A 17,249-nucleotide genomic window follows, 5' to 3' on the forward strand; every position below is an offset into this window, starting at 1 on the left:
TGAGCTGCGGTGGTTACCAGACCCCTCGACCCACAAACACCAAAGACTGCGGAGAAGGTTAGTGGGAAAAGCTGCGGGAGTGGAAGGAGTTCGCGGTTCCGCTTCCAGCCCCAGGGGCAGCGGAGGTGGGGCAGCTACAGCTGTTGTTACGTCCAGCTCCAGGCCCACCTGGTGGGAGGAATTAAGTGGCAGATCAGAGCAGGAGTGCAACAGCCTGCTGAAGATCTAAGCCCAGTCTGGACTGGGGGTCCTTGGGGAAGGAGGAGTGCGGCTCTGACAGAGCTGGCACCTCCCCCCCAAACGTAGAACATAGAACTCGTAAGTCTACAAGCAGTCATACCCCACTGAAAAACTCAAGGGTCAAGTTAGTTGGTTGGGAATATGGCCAGGCAGCGAAAACGCGCCCAGATTCAGTCTCAGACTTTGGATTCTTTCTTTGGTGACAAAGAAGACCAAAACATACAGCCTAAAGAAGACAACAAAGTCATAGAGCCTACAACAAAAGCCTCCAAGAAAAACATGAACTGGCCCCAGGCCATAGAAGAACTCAAAAAGGATTTGGAAAAGCAAGTCAGAGAAGTAGAGGAAAAATTGGGAAGAGAAATGAGAAGGATGCGAGAAAACCATGAAAAACAAGTCAATGACTTGCTAAAGGAGACCCAAAAATATACTGAAAAATACACTGAAGAAAACAACACCTTAAAAAACAGACTAACTCAAATGGCAAAAGAGCTCCAAAAAGCCAATGAGGAGAAGAATGCCTTGAAAGGCAGAATTAGCCAAATGGAAAAGGAGGTCCAAAAGACCACTGAAGAAAATACTACTTTAAAAATTAGATTGGAGCAAGTGGAAGCTAGTGACTTTATGAGAAATCAGGATATTATAAAACAGAACCAGAGGAATGAAAAAATGGAAGACAATGTGAAATATCTCCTTGGAAAAACCACTGACCTGGAAAATAGATCCAGGAGAGATAATTTAAAAATTATTGGACTACCTGAAAGCCATGATCAAAAAAAGAGCCTAGATACCATCTTTCAGGAAATTATCAAGGAGAACTGCCCTGATATTCTAGAGCTACAGGGCAAAATAGAAATTGAAAGAATCCATCGATCGCCTCCTCAAATAGATCCCAAAAAGAAATCTCCTAGGAATACTGTTGCCAAATTCCAGAGCTCCCAGATCAAGGAGAAAATACTGCAAGCAGCCAGAAAGAAACAATTTGAGTATTGTGGAAACCCAATCAGAATAACCCAAGATCTGGCAGCTTCTACATTAAGAGATCGAAGGGCTTGGAATGCGATATTCCAGAGGTCAATGGAGCTAGGATTAAAACCTAGAATCACCTACCCAGAAAAACTGAGTATCATGTTCCAAGGCAAAATATGGAGTTTCAATAAAATAGAGGACTTTCAAGCTTTCTCAGTGAAAAGACCAGAACTGAATAGAAAATTTGACTTTCAAACACAAGAATCAAGAGAAGCATGAAAAGGTAATCAAGAAACGGAAATTGCAAGGGACTTACTAAAGTTGAACTGTTTTGTTTACATTCCTACATGGAAAGATGATGAGTATGATTCATGAGACCTCAGTATTAGGGTAGTTGAAGGGAATATGCATATATATATGTATATATATATGCATATGTGTGTATATATATATGTTTATGTATATATATAAGTGAATGTGTATGTATGTATATATCTATGTGTATATGTATGTATGTGTATGTATGTGTATATATATATGTTTATATATATATATGTAAAAGAGAGAGAGCAGACACAGGGTGAGTTGAAGATGAAGGGAAGATATCTAAAAGAAATAAAATGAAATTAAGGGATGAGAGAGTAACATACTGAGAGAGGGAGATAGGGAGAGATAGAATGGGGTGGATTATCTCGCATAAAGGTGGCAAGAGGAAGCAGTTCTATGGGAGGAAGGGAGAGGGCAGGTGAGGGGGGAATGAGTGAACCTTACTCTCATCAGATTTGGCCTGAGGGGGAATACCATACATACTCAGTTGGGTATCTTACCCCACAGGAAAGAAGAGGGAGGAAGATAAAAAAAAAATAAAAAAAAAAGGCAGGGGGATGATGGAGGGGAGGGCAGATGGGGGTGGAGGTAATCAAAACAAACACTTTGGAAAGGGGACAGGGTCAAGGGAGAAAATTCAATAAAGCGGGATGGGTTGGGAAGGAGCAAAATGTAGTTAGCCTTTCACAACATGAGTATTGTGGAAGGGTTATACATAATAATACATGTGTGGCCTAGGTTGAATTGCTCAACTTCTTAGGGAGGGTGGGTAGGAAGGGAAGAGGGAAGAGAATTTGGAACTCAAAGTTTTAAAATCAGATGTTCAAAAACAAAAAAATTTTTATATGCAACTAAAAAATAAGATACACAGGCAATGGGGTGTAGAAATTTATCTTGCCTACAAGAAAGGAAGGGAAAAGGGGATGAGAGGGAGAGGGGGGTGATAGAGGGGAGGGCTGACTGGCGAACATGGCAACCAGAATATAAGCCATCTTGGAGTGGGGGGGAGGGTAGAAATGGGGAGAAAATTTGTAATTCAAAATGTTGTGAAAATCAATGCTGAAAACCACATATGTTAAATAAATAAATTGCATTTAAAAAAAAAAACATGGATAGACTTGCATGAAATAATGAAAAGTAAAATGAGCAGAACCAAGAGAATGTTGTATACAGTAGGAGCAATATTGTTTTAAAAACAACTTTGAGTGACTAAGTCATTTTGACTATTATAAATACCCAGATTAACTACAAAGGCCATATAAAGGAAGACACTATTTGCATCCAGAGAAAGAACTGATAAATAGAAATCTGTATAGAATGATTTTACATGTATATTTACACACACACACACACACACACACACACATAATTGTATCTAAAGGTAGCTATCTCTAGGGCAGGGGGGAGGAGAGAAAAAATAAAGGAAAAAAAGAAATTTACATGATAACTATTTTTTTGTTGTTGCAGAGGAAGGCATTTTATTACACTCCTTGAGAGAGCAGGTGTAGTGCTCACGGGAACACTCACACTGATACAGCTGCAGGAGCAGGGGTAACCATTCCCTCCATTCCTGCTAGAGTTATGGTTAGTTTACAGTCTTTGTTTTTTTACATAGTTTTCCTAGCTTATACAGGTAGGATAATAAGGATACAGAAGCAAAAGTGAAGTTAATTAGATTTTCCTTGTCTTAGTTTAGGATTAAACTATATTCTTTTACTTCCCCTACTTTCCCTCTTTAACATATGCAAATTATGCAAATCAGTAGGCCTGGATTCTTGACCAAGACCAGATCCTAGATAAGCTTGAACTGGTTCAAGTGTGTTTGGCCTCTCTAATTTCCCAGACTGCCTTCTCAAAAAGCATGCACATGCGTACAAGCCTCTGACCTCTCACCTGACCGACCTTGAGGCCCGGTCTCTGCTAAAGCTGGGGTGGCATGATAACTATTATATGCTTCAAAGGAATAGTAAGCTGTATATAGGAGATTTGCAGTTTCATCTGCAATCACCTTTTTTTTTTAAATTATACTGTTATGGAAATGCTTCTTTTATTCCAAAAATTAAAAGCAAAATAAGTTTTAGAAGTTTTTAAAAGAAAGATAGCAATGAAGATAGAGATAACAGAACTAGAGATGGAGATAATAGAGATATCAAGATATATAGAGAGAAAGAGATGTAAAGATAAATAGAGATAGAGATGGGATAGAAATATACCTATACCTACTGGTGGGCAGCTAGGTGGCTCAGGCTCAGTGAATAGAGTGCTGTGATTGAAGCCAGGAAGAATCATCTTCCTGAGGTCAAACCTGGCCTCAGACTACCTGTGTGTGATCCTGGGCAAGTCACTTAACCACGCTTGCCTCAGTTTCTCATCTCTAAAATGAGCTGGGGAAAGAAATAGCAAATCACTCCAGTATGAATTAAGCGAACTAGGAAGCCTTTATTAAAGTGATTTGTGTCTATTAGCGAATGAAAATATGTGTAGTATTTCAGTTGTATCCATAGTCAGGACATGGACTGGCTTTTCAAGTGATGATACAACTAGGACAACAAAGACTAAGAGACTTGTGGAGGGAGTTGTCAAAGAAATAGACACTGAGCTGTCTGCCCTCCAGCTAGCTTTTATTTCTGGAACTTTGATAAGCTGGCAATATTATGTCCTTTAAGGAATATCATTTCAGATCTGCCCGGTATCGAGGCAACAGAGATGCTTATCTATATTCACACTCATGATCTCTAGCTATGGAAATAGCTCAAAGAATTGAGGCATGTCCACATGTGTAATTATGAGCTGGGAATTGAAGGGAAAGGATGCCTGCAATCAGGAAGGATCATTCTGACAATTTACAAATTGTTGCCACTATTTTAAAAGTGTCAGTTTTTCATTAATCAGTTATAGCTAGTGCAAAAACACATACATGCATGTAAAAAACTATGCCCTTTTAATTATATTTGTTTAATTTTAGAATGCTGTGCAAAATGTGTTACAAGTCTTTAGTAACACTCTTCTGTTAACTTCATTAAAATTTGTCACTGTATACATTGCTGATATTTAAAATACATTTATTAATGTTTAGATATTTAGACTTAATGAGTTGGTTGAAAGTATAATACCTATTTGATCTCATTCGAATAAAGGGAAGATTTTAGTGTCAACCAAATGAAATGATAATGAAATATATTTTCCTCAGTAAGATATTAGAGCTACTTTATCTACATGTCTTTTAGATGAATTACTGCTGTTATATTTGAGTTTCCAGGATTTTTCACAAAATGAAAATAATTAATTATTCTCCTTCCCACTTTAATTCCTGCTTTTGGCTACAAAATCCTCTCCAAAGAAAAGATACCATGATAAATACATGTCCACACTATGCAGTCACTCAATAAGAATTTATTACATGCCTACCATGTCCTGACTGCTGGGGGTATTAAAAAATCAAAAGAAAGTCCCTGTTTTCAAGAAGCTCACAATCTAATGGGGGGGAACTGAAAACACCTACATACAGGATAAATTGGAGACAATAAATACAGGAAGACACTAGCAGGAAAAGGAAATAACCTACAGAAAATCCAAATGATATTTGCTGAAGGTCATTCTATACAATTGTACAAGATCTCAGGAAAGCCAGAGGTAGGAGCAGGAATGGATGACAAACTTTGGAGTCAGGAATAACATACATGCACTCTGTGTTCTTTTGCGTCCCACCCACCAAAGAAATAAAGAAGGCTTCCAGAACTCCAAGCTGATCATCTGTAGGGAAAAGAGAGAGATAGGAATGAGGCAGGAGGAGGGGTAGGTAGAGAGAAGGGAAGGAAAGAGGAGAGAGTAAATTGGGGAATGAAGAAAGGAAAGGGAAGGAATTCTTCCTATTTCATTAATCAAGATGGGGAATTTCAGTTTTCTGAGTCCCTTAAACTGAAGGCTTCCTGCTACAATGGACTACAGTCCCAAAGACAGTCCTGTAAATTTTTCTGGGCTATATTTGTATATACATGATCTAGATAACAGTGCAAAGCTCTGCTGAGAGGATGCTTCTAACGGAAGAACAGGGAAGGAAGTCACAAATGGTGATTCTTCCCCCCCCCCCGAAAGTAACCAATAAAGTTTTATCAGATAGAAACCCATAACCTTGCTTTCTCATCTCTGCAAAATTTTTTTAAAATAATTAATATGCCCATTTAAAGTGACCAGATAGCTCTCCTAAATTCTTATTTTTGTTAAAAATCTTTTCAGTAGTTGATATCCATGATCATTTCCTCCTTCTTGGAACACTAGTGCTTTGTTCTCTATAATAGCTTTCCTTTTACTTAGTAGGTACTTAATGATGCTTGTTAACTTGATTTGATGTCTCTAAAGTTTCCTTTTCTCTAGCCTTCAATGGTTCTTCTTCTGTCTACTGCATCCTAATTGTGGGTATTCCTTAAAGTTGTTTTCAACTCTGATCTTTCTATACATATTTTCTCCCAGAAATCTTGCCTGTTTCCATAGCTTCTATGAAAACTTTGGTGTGAATGATCTCCCCAATCTACATTTCTAGTCCTTACTTATCTCCAATTGCCCATTGACATTTCTCTTGCCAATGTCTTGAACTCAATGTGTCTAAAACATAGCTTACCTCTTTCCTTTAAATTCCAGCCCTCATTCCTGTCTTCCTTGTATCATTTAATACCATACCTACACCAATTACGGAGGCTTAAAATTTCAACATCACCATTGCTTTCTCTCTTAAATTTGTCTCCTCATCCTTTTTATTGCCCTTCAACAGTCCTTTCTTAACACCTTCACCTTAGTTTACTCACCCTTGCATTTGCTACAAAGTGAGATAGGTACATTTTTAAATCCCACATTAATAGAAAGTTGTCCACTGTCTTTGATTGTTGTCCTCAGGGTATTTAATAGCTTTAAATGTGTTTGACAAAAATACATTGCAATTGGCTAGAAATTGGTCTTCTTTTTTAGGCCTGTTAGGATCAGATGAGATAACATGTGTAAAGTGCTTTGTGAACTTTAAAATGCTATATAAATAGAGCTAGATATTATTATTATTAGATCTGCCACTGAAATAACTTCCTAAGTAGTCTTCTCACTCTCAGTTTCTTCTCCTAGAATTCATCCTACATTCCACTGCCAGGGTAATCTTCCTAAAAACATAGTTTTGTTATCATTAGGGGCAGTTAGATCACGCATTGGATAGAGGACTTAGCATGTAATTAGGAAGACCTATGGCCAAATCCAGTCCAAGATAGTCACTATGTGATCCTGGGCAAGTCACTTAACTTCTGCTTATGTTATTTCATTTCTAAAACATGACTAATAATAGCACCTTCTTTCCAGGATCATTGTGAACCTCAAGTGAGATAATACCTTTAAAGCACTTAGCACAGTGTCTGCCACAGAGTAATCACTATATAAATATTATTATTATTCTTTCTGTATTCAAAAATCTTTAATGGCTCTACATTGAAGGAAAAATTCCAAATCTCTTAGTGTGGTATTCAAATATTACCCCAAATTACCTGTCCAGCCTTATCCCCTTCTATCTTCTTGTTCACGTGTTCATAGGTCCTGTTAAAATATGCAAACTATATAAAAAGTAAGTGAGGTAATGGACAAGATTAAAAATAAAGAACTTATCATTTTATGCTTCATTCATTTTCACCTATTTAAAGCAGCCACAGGCTGCCACCAATCTATGTCTTTAAGCCTAATTAATAACAACCACCCACAAATTTCTCTGTAGACCAATTAACCAGTAGTTGGCAGAAATCGTGATAATGTTATTCCAACATAGGTGTGACAGGAGAATGCTTCCAAGTTTTCCACTCAAGTCAAGGACTATTGCTTAATAATTATAGTAAAACTACTTTGTATTGACATAAAATCTTAGAAGAAAACTGGAAATTAATTTACAGTATCCTTCTTAACTGTAAACCAGTGGGTAGTTCTAGTTTGTTTGCTACCAGTACGCTTGCTTTGAAGCCCTTCAGAAGCTCTTTTCACCTCATCTGAGTACTTCTCATTAACTACAATATGGTCATTTCCTCTTTAATAAAGAAAGAATTATTTTTGTCAGGATTAGAAAAGAAGCCATCTATACATTTTTTTTCAAATCACATATTAACAGAAGAACCACATTCTCACTCTTTAAGTAAGAAGAGACAGACATAAGACTGTCAATGACCTCAAATATCAGCACAAGCCCCTTCCCTCATGGATTTAGATCTTCTTATTTAAGATTAAAGTCTTAGTCAAATATTACTCTGACTCAAACAAAGCAGGTCAATTACTCACTAATTATTTGAGGTGTATTTTAATCACAGCCATTTTCAGCTATTAAATACCCTGAGGACATTCACCAAAGACAGTAGACAGCTTTCTACTAGCACTTTTTAAAAACAAACCTCTGTCCTTTGAGATAAACACAAATTACAAGATAATGTTCAGTTGCTTATTCAAGAATAGCATAGGTCTAAATCTGAAATGGACATTAACTTCATACATTAATACCAAATCCTAAAGCCAGCTAATTTAGATAGTACACTGAGAGGTTTGGTGGGAAGAAGAGAAACAGCTCTGAGGTAAAATAGCATCAATATTTTTTTGAAGCAAGGTAGGTTTGGTACTTATTTCATAGGCATTGTCACAGAAATCACAAAAGTCTAAAGGGGGAAAGTATGAAAAAAGGAGTTGTTGCAACAATTCAGCCAGCAGCTGCTGTGGGGGGGGTGAAAGACCAACACAAGCCCAACAACAAGAACTCTGCCAGCACAAGTTCTTTTGATCTGCTTTACTAGGCAAAGTAACATTAAGGGGTTAACAATCTTACTTTAATCCATCATACAAATATCATTCACTTAGTTCAGGGGGAAAAGCCAGCACCCTTAACTTCAGAGCAAATACAAACAAATCAAACATCGACAGACCTTGTCTGATTCAAATCTCAATGCATAGTTACCAGGGTTTAACAAAGTCCTAGCATCCAGGTTGACAAGCTGGAGGGCTCTTAACTACAGCTGCCCAGAGTCTCCACATCAACACACCTCCAAGAGTGAGAGCCCCAAGAGAGAAAGCCAACCTCTGGGCTTATATATCTTGTTCAGGGTCAAAGGTGATCACACATGCGACTCACCCACATGTATTAGGAGGGCAGAGTTTATAATCTCAAAGAGGATCATATACATGTCTGAAAGGTTCAGAACCGCCAGATATAAGAAATTCTCAAGATAAGAGGCAGAAGAATCAAAGCATATACTTAGGCTCCAGAGTAACAGATCCACAAACCAGCATCCCCATTTTGATATATTGATCAAAAACTTCCAGGCCCAATAAGTCCACCTCACGAGAGTAACCAGGAGGCCACAGAGAAGCATGATGGTGTACAGCAAAATCATATACATGCTTCCCCTCTATGGTGAAAAGATTACCCACTGGCCTCAAGTCCTTGTTCAACTTCCTCCCATAGGTCAGCTCTGCTACCGGCAGCTCCTGCTTCAGCTTCAGCTGTGGCTGTAGCTATAGCAGCCTCTGGCTCCAACGGAAGCTGTTTTTAACCATCTGGCTTCTGTGGGGGTGTAAGGTATGCCGGGGAAAGCACAGGTTCTTTCAATCTGCTTAAGCAAGGTGAAGGGGTTGACCGGGAAAGCACAGGTGCTTTCGATCAGCTTAAGCAAGGGAAGCAAGGTGAAGGGGCCGACAAGCTTACTCCAGTCCAACATACAAACAGCATTCAGTTCAGGGGAAAAAGCCAAACTAGTCAAGGGCACTTGTTGACTAAGTGCTAAGGAGCCCATTTTTGGTTACCAACACACCACATGACCTAAAAGTGTCACAAAAATGCAACTTAAACCCACGTGGTCTAAAAGCCTCTGATGCCACAAACAAGTCACTCAAACCCATGTAAACTAGGCTTTCCGTGAGGCAAGGAGGTCAACAAGGACTCCTAATTTAATCACGGAAACAAAGGCCAAACTCTTCAAGGGCACCTGATTGAATAAGTGCTAAAAGCCCTCCTTAATTACCAATACAGGAGTACAAAGAAAGGTAGGAAAGATGAAGCAAAAAGAAGAAAAACGACTCTTAAAAGAAGCAGGGGGAGAAAGGAATCAATTGTGAGAAATGGACTAAAAATCAAAGGAACTCAGGAGAATCAAGTTCACAAATGGTCTGTAGTTCAGTTTTATGATTCCTATAGGACCACATCACTAGAAGATTCTAGAGATCTATCTCTAAGGCATCATCTTTGAAGAGAATGTGGTACTTGCTGAGTGGTGCTAAGATTAGCTAATGTTTCTAGAATCACCAGAACATTAAAGAACAGCCCTCCAAACTATTGAAAGTCATCCTGAACACTGAGGCATCCAAGTCTGCTCCAAAACCATATATCTCAGTTGAATGTCAAGTCAAGCTCCCAAACCAGTGTTCTTAACAGACCAAACAGATTCCATCTGGTAGACATGTCTTTCTGGACCCCTCTCTAATAATGCTGGCACAGCTCATGTTTGCCCCCCACAAGTGAATCCATCTCTCTGGGAACATCTGAATTCGACTAACTTCTAGAGTATTCCATTCACCTGCAAACAGTGAAAGATATTAATAAACACTGGGAGAAAAAAAATTCCAAAGCACATATGCCAATGGTCTCTGAGATCCCTTCCAACTCTGAGATTTGATGAGTCTACAAAATTATATCTTTCACAAGCAACTCTTTTGACATTTGGTTGATTTTCATTACATACATTTCTTAGTAAAATTACCCTCTTACAACCTTTAGCAATTTTAGGGTCTCTCAAGGGGAAGAAGTAGGTGTGTCTATACCTAGTCCAGTACAGACAAGGGATCAGTGATCCCTTAGTGTTTAGTCAGATTACTTTAGAATCTTAGATAAAAAACTGGAATTGTAGCAGAGTAGGAAACCAGAAGAAGTGAAGTAGAACCAAGATTTTTCCTGCTGGGATTTAATTTTTTTCATTTATTTATCTTTGCCCAGAGTTTTTCCCTAATGTAAGCCTGATCTAAGAGACAGAGAAAAAAATCCCAAATTAGTAATTACCTTCAATATAACACAGAAAGAAAGCTATTGAAAATGTCCAGCTGGAATCAATAAGTTTTTCACTCTCTTTATTTTCCCTTCTGACTTTCTTAGACCCAGACGTGTCTCAAATATTAATATAGTGAAACCAATTCTGGTTTGATTTTTCTAGTATATCCTCCTAAAAATGTGTCAGAAAGTCATAGAGTACTTGGCTCTTTCTATCCTATCAGTCTTTTCAAAATATGTTTGTTGATTAAATTATGTAATTAAATTGGATTCATTGATTTGTGACTTATGAGAAAGGCATGTTTTATTCAGATGAAAAACAAATCTTCTTTCTTGAAATTACTATATTTTAGTAGAATAAATGTTATAGTTTTTAATGTATAATACATGTAATCATACATCATGTAATAATTATATATTTTATATATATAATAAATATAACATAAAACTATTGTAGAGAAGATCTAGATATCTGAGGACCCAGCTTTTCATTGATAAGACATCAGCAACTCTTCAATTAAATGCATTTGAGTAACGGAAGTGTGATTTCCACATTCCTTAATATTCGTCCTTGGGAAGATTTTGGGACTATAATATTATCTTAGGGTTTTACTTTTTGTATCCTTGGGCCTAACTTGATAGCTGGTTGGATCCAATGAGTTTGACAGACATCACTGATAACTGAATAATAGACAATGTGTTCAGCTGTTTTGTTCTCATTGCTTCAAATAAATATTCTAATTTTCTCTGTCTACTCAGAGTATTATTCCTAGATCAAAGCAATAAAAATGTTTCTTGCTCTTCAGTCTGTTTGATCCTCCCCAATAGCCTCAGGCTATTTGATTTACAAGAGCAAATGGTTCAAATACAAGTAATGAGACTTGCTGTGCTACTGAAAGTATAAATTCAAGATGAGTCTTCCTTTATTAATCCAGCAGGGAGTTATACACATACACACACACACACACACACACACACACACACACACACACAGAGGATGTTAGTATTTTCAAAATTAGGTTTAGGGTTTCCAGTTAATCTCTAGAGGAAAATAAATACATAATGCATTTTATAATCTTATGATTTGTTGTCACCAAGCGTGGGCTAATATTACTGAAGTAATTCATTTCATGGGATGAAAGAGTTAGTTGAGAATTGTATAATAAATTCGAGCTATCAAGTTTCAGAAGAAAGCATTTGATTAGTAAGGCCTCTTACTCATCTCCATGATTATTTACATTTCTTCAATATTAACAGAAACAAAACTATGTCTTTAATATGCTGTAGTAACTGTTTTAGTGAGTAGTCTCAGTTGATACCATAACATTTTCTCCTCATGCCTTTCAGTTCCACTAGAGCATGAACATTCTTTCTGACTGTATAATTGAGCTTTCCTATAATAAACCAAAGTTTCTTTGAATTGGCACCAGAGTATAAATTTAATTAGTGGCACAATTTCTATAATGATCAGAACATCTGGGCCATGGCCAAACATTCTTCATTGATCAAATTTTAAATGCTTTACTTCTGTTAACACATAAGGTTCACTTAACAACTTTATATTTGGGGAGCTATTTGTAATTTTCGAATCGATTTGTGTCATTTGACGGCTCTATTCAGCACAACTAATATTAATTATAGCAAATTACAAAAATAAAATTAATAAGGCAAGTTTTAATTCATTGATTCAACAATCACCAATAATAATCACTGGCACTGATAGAGTTATTTAAAGTTTGTGAAGCACTTTACATATATTATCAGCATACTGTTGAAATGAGAAATCCTTTGTCTATTCCCCTTTCTGAGTATTTTAAGTCGTTAGAGTTTATATGCAAGATCAGTTCAAAGTCATATTTTAGTAGGTAAAATTGGTATTGAATTGGGCATGTTTTCCATACTGGGTCAGAATGACCCTCACAACCCTGTGAGATAAGTTTTATTATTGTCCTCCCTTTATAAGTGAGGAAACTGAAACAGGGATTAGTTAACTTGCCTGGGTCATAACCAGTAACTATCTGATCCTGAGGATTCCAACTCAGATCTTTCTGACTCCAAGACCAGCTTCCTATCAACTATGCTACTTGGCTGTCTAACTAAAAAAAAGACACAAAGATTAGGTAAGGCATAGACTCTGTTCTTGTGGTTGAGTAAATGGAAATGAGACATACAAATAATAAATACGTGGAAAGTACATCAAAGAAATGCAAAAAGAAATATCATTCTTTTCCAATATGACTTTGAACTGATTTCAGATATAAACTCCAATGACCTAAAATACTCAGAAAGGATTTGTCATTTCAAAAGTGTGCAGAGATTCTCCCCATCAATACAGATTACACACCTTCTGCAACTTAGTTCATGAAACCCAGGAAGCTACCTGAGGCACAATATGGTTGTCACTTGCAGAGGGTCTTTCTCAGCCAGGTCATCCCATCTCCCATCTTCAGGCCTTTGTTTTGGCTATGCCTGGTATCCACTCACTCCCCTCATCCTCGTAGAATCCCTCTCTTCTTTCAGAATGAAGCTCAAGTACCACTTTGTTTAACTATGAAACCCTTCCTGATCCACCCAACTTCTAGTGCCCTCTCTTCCTAGCTACTTTGGGTTTAACTACCTACTTACTATAGAGGATACTAGATAATGCTGGGCCTGGAGTGAGGAAGATAGACCTGAATTCAAATTTGAGCTCAGATACTCGCTAGTTGTATGACCATGGGCAAGTCATTTAACCTTTGTTTGCTTCAGTTCCCTGAGTATAAAATAGGGATAATGGTAGTACTTGCCTCCCAGGATTGTTATGAGAATCAAATCAGCACATTTTGTAAGGTGTCTGACACATAATAAGCATTATGAAAGTGCTAGCTATTAATCTTATCATTAACCGTTGTTGTTGAGTATAATGAATGTACTTATACGTATGTACACGGTGTCTCTCCCAATAGAATGTAAGCTCCTTAAGAGGAGGAATTGTTTCCTTCACTGTATTTATGTTTTCCTAGCACCTAACAGTGTTGGGCAGATAGTAAACACTTAATAAATGCTATTGATTGACTGACATATACGATAAGTGCAAGCCCCAAGATTTTAATGTAGCTCTTCATTCCAAGCACAACATACTACTGGTAGTCTACAACTATATCATGAAGTCATTCAGGCTATTTTGTTCATCAACTAAAAATCCCTTCTCTCATTCATAGGGTAGGAACTAGGCATTTTTTGAGATTGTGAATTACAGTATGGAAATATTAATGGGAAAAAACAGATAGGAAGGAACTTGGACTTTTCCCTCAGTACTTTTCTCTTTTTCCATACACTTAAGTACTGAATCTTGGATTTCTTTAGTTCCCCCTGCTGTCACTATGTGACCATGAGAAAGTCACTTAAGTGACCCAATTTCCAGGTCTAAAAAAGATAGTGCTACCTACTCCAATTACCCATAACAGTTATTGTAGTGATCAAATGAGGTGAGGCGCTGCACAATCTGCCTCCCTAATCTACTTTCCCATCCTTGGCCTATTTTACTCCACTGTACTGCATTTCAGGCAAATCATAATGCTTGTTGCTCGCCCACTTCATCCCATCTTTTCCTGCCTCCATGTACCCTTCCAGATTATTCTCTTTTCCTAGAATATATTCCCTCTTCTATGAAGATTTCCCTCATTCCCACAGGTGAAAGTGTTCTTCTCTTCAAATTTTCCAAAACATATTGAGGTCCATTGTCTTGCTCTCTTCTTTGACCTTATTACCTTCTTCTTTGACCTTTTCACCTTCTACTTTGAACTTAAGTTATTTGCATGTTGTTGCTTGATAAGTTATAAGCTCCTTAAATCCAGTGAGGAGAGCTTTTCTTTTTTCTCTCTTAATAGTCAAAGCCTAGCACAATGTCTTACATAACAATCATTAGTGCTTGATAAATATTGGATGACTTTGAATGAAATTTTTTTCACTCTGCTACCAAGCATTGGACCACTGAAATCATCTACTCCTTCCTCCCAATTTCACAAATGAAGAAACCGAGGGTCCAAGAATGTCAAGTGATTTGTTCAAAATCACATAGCTAATCAGTGGCAGACTGGGGTCTAAAACAAATTTCAATTGATTTCAAGCCATGGGAAATGTCTCAATATATTGTGCTATCTCCTTCCTCCTTTTTTCACTGCTAAATTTCCAGGAAGAATCTACTCTCACTGAGTCATCTCCTTTCTTTACTCATAATCCCTTGCAACCTGCCTCTTCTACTCATCTATCTTTCTAAAGCTGCTTTCTCAAGTTTCACCTCCTAACCACCACAGCCAATAGGTTTGGCTCAATTTACATCTTCCTTGACTGTTCTATAGCATCTGTCAATGTTGATCACCCCTTCTCTCCACTTATTCATTCCTCATAGGATCATAAGGTCATCAGTTTAGATCCAGAGGGGACCTAAGAGACTTTGGGAGTCCAATGTCCTCATTTGACAGATTAGAAAATTGGATGAGAGAGGTTAAGTGACTTGTCCATGGTCACATAGCTGGTAAGTACCTGAGACAAGACCTCCTGACTCCAAGTCTAGATTCTATTCATTGCATCACATAGTAGCCTGATTTTTTAGTTCCATGACCCCCATAGTCTCTCTTGGTTCTCTTACCTCTGCATCTACATTTTCTCTATTCTCTTTTCTAGTTCATTTTCCTTCTCTTACCCTCTATAGAGAGATATCACCCAAGGATCTTTCCTAACCTTTCTTTTCTTCCCTCCCTAGATTATTTTCATGGTATCAGTTATCACCTCTACATCCATAACTCCAAAATTTGTAACTCTAATAGTCTGGGATTATCTCCCAAACTCTATATGGTCACTTCTAACTGTCTACCAAACTTCAAAGATTGGATTTCCTGTTGGCATCTAAAACTCAGCATGTCAACACTTGAGTTTATCTTTACAAGGAACCCTGTTCTTTCTCCTGGCCACAATTTTTTGGTTATAGGACCACTATCTTTCAGTCACCAAAGCTCTAAATATCAGTAACCTTTGACTTCCCTTCCTTGCATCTCATTCAGGGAGACACCAAAGTCTCTCCGTTCTACTTTGGCAACATAGTTCATATCTGCTCCCTCCTTTCAATTCCTTTCTACTACCTGAGTTATTTTCTTTCTATGTAAGTATTGGATTAGATTTCTAACCTGCTTTATTGTCTCCTTAAAAATTTATGCTATTTATCCCTGCTTTAAGGCAGCAAGTCACCCTGAGGAAGAGAAAGGAAGTGGCCTGTAGCAGGCAAGTCAAACCACCATCCCTTTGACAGTCACCTCTCCTCAGACCCCAAGGAAGACCCCAAGAACAGCAGTACTTTCTTGATCATTGGGTCTGCTTACAGCCCGGAACCCAACAATCATCATTCAAGGAATCAATGCCTGTGGAGACATGAACTAGAGGCTGATTCTGCAGAAGCTGCAGTTGTCTGCCTCTTTAGCAGCCACAGCTACTGAAGAGCAAGAAAATAAAATTCTTGCCTCCAAAGTTCTTGGCTCTTACAAGTGGTTCTTCTTTATATATGGATATGATTTTATCAGTGGAAGTAAATAAGAGATTCTTTGCCAGAATCTACTTTACCACTGAGCCCTGATGATCACAGGGCCTATCCATCTCACTTGCAGACAAAATCTCTTACAGATTGCCTCCCCTTATTAGAATGTGGGCTCCTTGAAAGCTAGAACTATCTTGGTCTTATATTTGTATGCCCAGTGTTTTATATATATGAATTGCTTTTCCATTCATTAATCTTCCTAAAGCATACCTTTAATCATATTTCTCCATTCCCTGTCCAGCATACTCTTCATTTCTAGGGCAGAAATGCAGAATGAATAAACCCCAATTCTAAGACAAGACTACTGTCATTTTCAGCATGATCTGATAAGAATGGTGTAACCACCTCCCTAACAGAACATAGCAGGCAGGAACATCTCCCAGCAATAACATTTCATTAAATCTTCTACTTGTACAAGTGAAATTAATCACAGAGTTGAATAAAATGAAATTAATTAACAAAAACTGTTGAGTTCAAGATGTATGACAACATGACTTTACAAATTCGGTGGTTTAATTAATATCACTGTATCTTTTAATTTGAAGTATATGTTGCTCATCATATCTATATGTTTAATTTATTTGAAAGTTCATCTACAAAACCAATGCAGAAGAAATAACAATCTATTCCGGGCTATAGATAGATATATACATATGATGAATAAAGCATTCTATTTAGAAACAAAAGACGACATGATAGCTACACTGAGGTTCTGTAGGCTGTGGCATAGGTCTATTCTATGCAGATAAAGTGAAGTTCTTTTTTGGATATTACTAGTTCTGCTAGAAAATGAAGAATTGCAGCGATTCTGCAAACTCAACATTATCAAGGTCAACGTTGCCAATTTTTTATACTATTGTGGAAAAGCCAATACAAAGATAAAGTTCTGGCTAATTTATTTCAGCAATTTTGCAAGCATAACAACGGCACAGAGAAATTTTCAGGTGGGTTTATTCTGATAGTCTGACTATTCCCAGTTCTTATAATCTCTGAAAATACTAGTATATTAGCAAAGCAGCATGTTAAAGAACCAAAATATGATTGTTTTTATAAACATTTCCTATGAATGTGTCAAATTCCTAGTACCCAATCAGCCAGCACTTA

Source organism: Trichosurus vulpecula, chromosome 6 (assembly GCF_011100635.1).
Source record: "Trichosurus vulpecula isolate mTriVul1 chromosome 6, mTriVul1.pri, whole genome shotgun sequence".
NCBI classification, from domain to species: domain Eukaryota; kingdom Metazoa; phylum Chordata; class Mammalia; order Diprotodontia; family Phalangeridae; genus Trichosurus; species Trichosurus vulpecula.